Source organism: Mesocricetus auratus, unplaced genomic scaffold (genome assembly GCF_017639785.1).
Source record: "Mesocricetus auratus isolate SY011 unplaced genomic scaffold, BCM_Maur_2.0 Super-Scaffold_100001, whole genome shotgun sequence".
In the NCBI taxonomy this organism is placed as follows: Eukaryota; Metazoa; Chordata; class Mammalia; order Rodentia; family Cricetidae; genus Mesocricetus; species Mesocricetus auratus.
In genome coordinates, this window is record NW_024429187.1 from 2,429,514 (window position 1) to 2,435,686 (window position 6,173).

At 37.9% G+C, this 6,173-nt stretch overlaps 1 long non-coding RNA gene across 2 annotated transcripts; it reads right to left on the reverse strand.

The window, feature by feature from the left end:
• Positions 1 to 219: 219 nt before the first annotated feature.
• LOC121139730 lies at positions 220 to 2,142 on the reverse strand. Of its 2 annotated transcripts, XR_005876641.1 has the most exons (3): positions 1,979 to 2,136; positions 1,208 to 1,249; positions 220 to 769 (listed from the first exon to the last, which is right to left on the reverse strand). It is a non-coding gene; the product is annotated as an uncharacterized LOC121139730 (long non-coding RNA). The 2 variants fall into 2 exon arrangements; XR_005876642.1 differs by lacking the exon at positions 1,208 to 1,249 and having other exon boundaries at positions 2,052 to 2,142.
• Between the last annotated feature and the right edge of the window lie 4,031 nt (positions 2,143 to 6,173).

Genomic DNA, 6,173 nt, shown 5'->3' on the forward strand with positions numbered 1-6,173 from the left:
CAACGTGAGAACCTAGTGGTCCTACAACAGTTAAAACTGACCAACCTATTCTAGAAAAATCAGGAGAAAAAGACCTTAAATACAACCTTTTGAAGTTGATAGATACCCTTAAGGAGGAAATGAAAAGTCCTCTTAAAGAAATAGAGGAAAAGACAAACAAAAAAAAAATGGAAGAAATGAGTAAATCTCTTTTAAAAAGTCAAGTAAACCAAGAAATGGTGCCTTGAACCATGTCACTTCATTTAAACAATTTTCACACCATGATTTGAGAAATATGGAAGGATAGGGCTTTGTGTTTAGTAATTTGTCACATACTTGTCATTGACATCTGGATTGTTGGGATAATTAGTTTCAAAAGCATCACCTAAACAAGGACTTCCGACTGCCTCTTAGAAATGAGGGTAAGTGGGAAAGTTGCCGCTTACTGCCTTCTATTGCTGGGTAGTCCTTGTTTTAGATAACCAGGAGTGGAAGAAATAGTTTTGTTGTCCTCAAAAGCAAAGAGGTCTATAGTGAATGTCAGCGTGAGGAGAATTATGCTGGGGGCCTCCTTGCTGGACTGGTCCTTGTGGGTTTTCATCAGCAGGGGAATATTGGTCTTGAACCCTTCCTGTCAGTGTATCCTGTTGGAGATTGTTCACTTCATTCCCAGCAGCAGCAGCGGACCCTTGTTCCTCTTCTGCCTGGAATTCCTTCTGTGGATCATTGTTTTCAACCTCATTGGCAGGAGAGGTCTGTGAGACTTGGCTCTGGAATTTGTCCTCAGGTTCTGTATGAGGGACCAAAAGATAAGAGCACACTAGTGAAATAATTTCCTTTGGTTTTCTTTCCCTGACCTAATCATACAATCCTTTCTCCTAGAACCTGTCTGCCAGCTGCTAACTCTTTCTTTCATGAATCCTTGTTCTTTGGTTTTCTAAATCTACATCCTATGAGACAGAAGGCTCTGTTCTTGCACCTGGGGACAAGTATGAGCTACAGCTGTAAAACTTAAAAGTCTGGGAAACCTTATTTATCACATTAGAAGTCCCCAAAGGGAAGGGGGCAATAATGAGAAAAGAAGAACATATTAACAACATGTTGGGAAATATGTTTATATCTTTAGAGAAACTAATATTGAATCATTCCTAAGACAGAAAATATGTTAAGATGACACACTGAAACACAGTTACACAGCATGAAAGGATGACCTGTTGTTGGGCTTTACCTGCAGGGACAGCTGAAGGATCTCCTTCCCCTCCAAGGATCTCTAAAAATAAAACATACTTTACAGATGTCCTAGGAGCAGAAGTGAGCTCATCAGTCAGTCTGTGAGACCTTCTGGAAAGGGCCAGGAATGCAAGAGCCATGTGCTGAGTCCATGTGCCATTACATAATAACTCTGAATATAAAACCTCTTTTGTCCTCCCAGCACATCTACAACACAAACTACTCCCTTTCCCTAAGAACACTGCATATTTTAAGGTCACATTAAGAATATGTCTCATCAGTTTCTTTCTTCCTTAATTCTTAGTCCTTTCGGGACACAAATCAAAGAGTACACATCATAGAAAGTAACACATATTGCTTGAAGCACTTTAAAATTCTGAATGTGGGCCTGAGTAAAATATGCATATTGGGCTCTGAGACTTGTACTTCAGTGTCTAGACCACTGGATTTGTTCTGTAATTCTATGATATTGAACTAATTCTGGTGTGTTTATCTGTTCCTTGTGTCTAGCATTCTCTGTGTAGCAAAGCTAGTTGCTCCCTGTATTAACACTGATTATCAGAATGTGCTCACAAATGTTGACATTTTCCTTGCCTCTGGAAGCCTGGGGAGCATTTTCCTGAACACAAAATTGGCCTTCCTGTTCCTCTGCTCAAGCATTTGATGGTTTTTGAATTAAATATTAAATGAAACGAGTGTGTTATATGATGGTTATATAACTGTTCTAACCCTTATCATAGGAAATCTGCTGGGCTGTCTTTCTTCTCACCTGATTCTGTCCTTTTTCTCCTCTTTATTCCCTTCTGTCTTTTGAAAGTGCCCCACCTTATAAAGGTTTATACCTTCACAGGGACTAAGAGCTGAGCTCAGGACAAACAAGGCCACTGTGAAAAGAACTCTTGGAGGAGGCTCTGGAGTTGGCTCAAGTGAGCGCTGAGACTAGAAATGCCACTCTCTTTATAAAATGGAGGCCAACAATGGCTTCTTTATTTCACAATTGGAAGAACCTGCTCCATTATTTCTGTTTGGGACTTTAGCCCAGCAGTGAGTTTGTGGAGGAGATTGTCAACACTTCCTATCTAGAATGAATAACACATAATGTGGTGATGAGGTTAAAGTAGCATTGTCTCTTCACAGACAAGTGTATTCCATTGTTCATGTGCCACATTTTCAATCCACTCAGTAGCTGTAGGACATAGGTTGTTTCCATTCCTAGCTATTGTGAAAAGAGTGACAATAAGCATGGATAAGCAAGTATCTGAGGATCAGGGTGTTGACTCCTTTGAACATATGAACATATGCAAACATAAATGTATATGTGAAATAGTTGAGCCATAAGATAAATGTATATTTAGGTTTCAGCATTCTGTACCCACACTGCTTTTCTGGTTGCTATACTTTGTACTCACACCAATGGTGGATGAAGATTCCCTTTTCCAAACTTCCCTTGAAGAGATTGTTGTCAGCTCTTTTCTTGACCTTGGCCATTCTGACTTGTGTAAGATGAAATCTCAAAGTATTTTTAGTTTGAAACTCTGTAGTTTCTTATAGTGTTGAAAAATTTTTGCAACATGTGTAGCCTTTTTTACTTCATTTTGAATCCTCTTAATTGATTCCTTGATCACTTTCATTTGAACTACTTTTTTGTTGATTGTTTTTTTAATTCCCTATATGTTCTGGATATTAATCTCCTCACAAAGGTATAGCTGGAGAAGATTCTCTCGCAACATGTGGCCCTCAACTTTTCTAGATTTTCCATTTTCTGTACAGATTTTTTAGTTTTATGAAATCCTATTTACCAAATTTCTCCTCAATTCCTGTAAGAATGAACCCTAACTCAGAAGTCACTTTCCTAATCCTGCATCCTGTAGGGTACTGCCTGTGTGCATCTACTAGTTCCAGGACTTAAAATTTAACTTGGGGTTTTGATGCGCTTGGAGGTGATTTCTGTATAGAGTGGTAAATAAACATGGATCCAATTTCATTCTTCTACATGAGGAAATTGTTTCACCAGCAACATTTTTGAACATGCCATCCTCCCTCTACTGTATTTTCAGCATTTTCATTAAATATTACAAGGCTATAGCTTTGCAGATTCCTATGTGGATCTTCTGTTCCATTCCATTGACCACAGGTCTGAATTTGCTAGTATCCCACTGTTTTGATTCCTATAGCTGTGGAACATAGCTTAGAATGTGATAATATAATCCTTCAATTTTTTCTCAGAACTGACTTAGCAGTTTGTTTTATGTTTCAATATAAATTGTAGAATTATATAGTAGAATTATTTCTGTGAAGAATCTCATGGGAATTTTGGTTGGAATTATATTGAATCTATAAGTTATGTAGAATACTCATTTTTACAATATTAATCACACCAAATCCTGAAGATCTTTTCATATTTTAGGGCATTCCTTGATCTCTTTTCTTCTCAGATTGGGAGTTTTCAATGGAGAAAATGTTCAAACCTAAGTCAAGTTTCTTCACAGATAGTTTCATGCTACTGTGAATAGGATTGTTTACATGTTTGCTCTTTATTTTGTTTGTTCATTAGGGTTATATTTAACTAGTAAGAAGGTCAATACAGAAAGGGAAATGAGAAAGGCATAAATAACACTATATTTTAAATGACTTAAAGAAACATATTTTATTATTATTTAACATACACCGAGAAAACATAAATGTGTATAAAGCCAAATACATACATAAAGAGTATAAATGAAGTTGGACCTCTTGCTTGATAATGCCTCCCCCAAGAGGCATAGAGAATCTAACAAAAACCACACTACCAGGCACGGAAAACTTTCCATAGAGTTGTAGGTACAAGAGACCCCAAAACAATATCAGGTATCGCCATTATCATTGCTTGCCTTCGAAAACATGATGGTAAGAGCCTATGACAGGTGACACTACACATGTTGGACATAGGATTTGGGGAATCAGGATTAAACAATACTGAAATTTTCTTGCCTGAAGAATAGCTCCCTTAGCCTCCTGGAAGTAGCAAGAATGTTTCTAATGAAGGAAAGCAGTCAATAGTGTACTAGAGTTATCCAACTACATTCTAAATACTTATGCTTATACCCACAAACAAGTGTAACTCTCTGAATTCACCAGAGAAGCTTGTTTTGTAACCAAGAGACATGACACAGAAAAGTTCAACTGGTCAGAGTACTGAGAAGAAAAACCATGGGATGCCAACCTCACGTTGAATTTCTACAACACAACACCTACACCTAAATCTCAGGAAAACTTATGGAAGATGGAGCAGAGAGACTACAAAAGCCAGATGGCCAGGCATCTTTTATATATGATGGGGAACTATATACCCCAAAACCTCAATGAGCATTAACTAAAAACGACCAGCACAATGATCACAACAATTGGCATGTCCACATGGTTCTTGGAAATCATATGAGGCCCCACTCCTAGATGAAGAAATGAAGTAAATCAATGACTGCTGAAGGAGAGCATCTTAGACAGAATTCTACTATGTCAGGCCCACCTATACCCAATTTCAAGTGGTCGGTCCTAAGTCCATACACAGACAAGCATCACTAGATGGGTTCAATATGTGATATTTATAAGCTTGTGTGAATATGTGTTTAACAATCATAATTATAAAAGTTGTAATACTCCCTATCAATGACTGAGGCAGATGAGAGAGAGAGTTGTCAATAAGGAATATGTGGTCTAAAAACCTCTCCTTGTTAGTAAGATTCTAAAACTTACTAAAATACCAGTGACCAGAAACCAACAAAGGCATCTAGACAGTGATGTGAGTACATGTTTTCCAGGGTTAATATGTTTTTCATGCTGAGAGCTTTTGTGAGACTCCCCCCTTCTCTAGTATGATTCTTGTGGCTGCTTTTGAGTGTTCTTCTCTTAAGGAGTAGTTTTGTTAACTGTCAATTTCCATGACTGACCACAATTAAAGATGTGCTTAGACTGGTCTATATAGCTTCTAAGTACAAAAATACTCCATTCCTCCAGTATTATAGTCCTCTCTTCCAGTGCTTTTTGATTGATATTCAATACCCAGTATCAAATACAGATTAGTGTTATTCCACATTTTCCTTGTAAAAATGGTTTGTTGATATTCCCTCTCATGAACTAATTTAATTTTCCACATAAATCACACTTATTCTAGGACAACCTGTCCATTTAGCTTTCTAATAAAATTAATACATTTATGTTTTCTACCTTATTTTCATTATTAATTAGGAAAACAATGTATTCTGTGTGCAGTGATCCTTCTTTTGGTACATGGTCTGATGACTCTTTTCTCTCCCAATGTTTGCTTTATTATATCTAGCTACTGACTGTCATATTTTTTCTTGGATAATCCAGTTAGCACAGCTGCCTCTATCATGCAGTCCTTGAGGAATTCCATGATGTTCAGATTAGTGCAGGGTGGTGATATGTGAGGTATAAGGCATCTAGGTTCATGTGGTAGAAATATCTAAGAATTCTCCCTCAACCACAGTAGATCATGGAGGCAGGGGCTGTGCCTATGAAGGCCAAAGAGTACAGAGATTATTACAGGAAGGTCTTGAAAATTGTGTGAGCCAATGATGATACAGCCCATGAAGGCCAATATCTATAACATGACTTCTCCATGCTGCAGTGGTTGTGTATTCTGAAAAGTAGAAGCTAGCACTCAGGAAAACTAATCCAGTTTGATGTCATGGGTCTCCTTAGACTTAAGGGTTTTAATAGAGATGGGCAAGTTGTTTACCCCTGGCAGGCCCTTATATGTAAGCCAGGGCACTGTCTGATTTCTCCAGGTATTAAATAGAAAGTGAGACTGGCCTCAGTGGTGTTCAAAGTTTGGTTTAGAAAGGCTTCAAGTAGGAAAGGTAGAGAGAAACAGCAGAGGGTAGAAGCAGGCTGGATATCTCCTACTGTGGAAGCAGAGGCCAAGTACAATCCAATCTTGACCTTAGCATGATGTGTCCTAAAAC